This window comes from Spermophilus citellus (assembly GCF_964194105.1).
Source record: "Spermophilus citellus genome assembly, chromosome: 1".
Classification (NCBI taxonomy): domain Eukaryota; kingdom Metazoa; phylum Chordata; class Mammalia; order Rodentia; family Sciuridae; genus Spermophilus; species Spermophilus citellus.
In genome coordinates this window covers 71,743,665-71,745,586 of record NC_138182.1, presented here as the reverse complement: position 1 = coordinate 71,745,586, position 1,922 = coordinate 71,743,665, and positions in this window count along the sequence as shown.

Sequence of the window (1,922 nt, the reverse complement as noted above, 5' to 3'; positions counted from 1 at the left end):
TTGCTCCACATTGTTTTTAAAATTAGATCTAAACACCTCATCCTTGCCGTGACTACCAAAGCACAGGAGAGCTGTACCTGCCTGCACCCCACCTCTCCTGGGCCGCTCTCCCCACCTCACAGAACCCCAGTCAGAGGCAGCTCCTTGAGTATGTGGAGTCTACTCCCACCTTAGGAATGTCAAGAAGCTGTATCTAGTTTATGCTAATTAAGATAAGCTGTATGGAATGTATATATACCCCTCCTGTCCTACAATAAACGGCTTCCACTCCTGCTGTATCAATGTACACAAGTTGCTCCTCGTCGTCCCCCCCCCCCCCCCCCCCGTTATTTTGCTACAGCCTGACTGCGGCACTGGGGGAAAATTATATGGCAATGCAAATTATCTAAAATAAAAGTTAAATGGATAGAAAAATTAGTAATAAAAATACTAAAAAAAGTTCTAGCATGCAAAGACCAGTGCATGACTGTGATCTCAACTATTTAGGAGGCTGACACAGGAGGATCGCAAGTTTGAGGTTGGGCAACTTCTTAAGACCCTGTTTTAAAATAGAAAATTAAAAAGGGCTGGGTATGTAGCTCAGTGTTAAATCCCCAGTACTCAGCACACGTGAACCTGGAGTTGGACGTGAAGCTCCCCTTCATTGTCCTATTAATTTCCGTGGCTTTGGTATAACAGCAATAGCCTCTACAGTTCCTCTGAAGGAAGAGCTTCCCTGGGGTCACAACTTGGGTCTTCTTATTCTGTTCGCCCCACAGTACCTCAAAAGCTTGCCAGATGAATGAATCAACAAACAAATGAGTTAATCAACAAGATAGATGCCTAAGCTCTCACCCATCAGGACTTTCTCTACTTCTAAAGAAAGCTAAGCATCTTTTGCCTTCCTTCCTCCAACAGGCTTAGTTGGGGTGAAATAAGACTCACTAGACCCAGATTCTACCTACCTACTGTCTTTGTAATCTTAAACATTGTCCCTCTTGATGCTTTGAACTCTCAATTGTAAAATGAAGGATTTGAAGCAGAATTTTTAGAACATTTAGAATGATTTTCCAACATTCTAAATGAAAGAAAAATTTTAAAATAAAATGATGGCATGAGTTTTAATACATGAATTATTGAAAAAACAGTGTTTCTCTGGGTAAATGGGTTGGTGCTCTTGGGACTCTACCAATCAGCAAACCAATCTGTGCCTGTCTTTGGGGACCCCAGAGGCATCTCCATATACGTTCTGCACTCTGCAAAGCCAGTTCAAAAACCACTGGACTCAAAAGTCTCTAAGGCCCCTGGTAGCTCTAACATTTCATGATTCCAGCTCTGAAATAAACAACAGATGTCGCCAGCTAAAGCCGAATGAAATTTATTCATGTACTCCTTTAAAAATTAAATGGAAGACATTTCTCCCCCTTAAAAACCAAGCAAAATTCATTGCTTGGAATTCTGACAGAGTATACAAAGAGCCTTTTAAATGCTAAAGAACATTCATAAATGACTCTGTCACAAAGTGTTATAAGATATTGCAAAATTGAGCTTATGTAGGTTTTTGCTGACTTGAAGTGTTATTGATTAGAAAATACCTTCTCCCCTCCGGGTTGTGCGTGCCTCAGAAGGTTTCAGGTCCAGGAACTGGAGTCGGCTGACCTACGTGCTGCAAAGGGCAACCCACCAAAGAAACCCATTAAAACACACACGCACATTTGCTCAGCGTAGAGGTTGAGAGTGGCAGATCCCATCTCAACCAGAGCCACATGGAAGCCTCCAGAAGACTGATGTCATTCTCCTGCGAATCTGTGGTTTAAATGGAATTGATTATTTGAAAATATTAGATATGGCATGACTTGCTTTTCTCACATTGCATTAAGCACTCTGATACATGGGGCTAGAAATGGACGAATAGATGTAGTTGTTCATTGTGTCTCCATCTT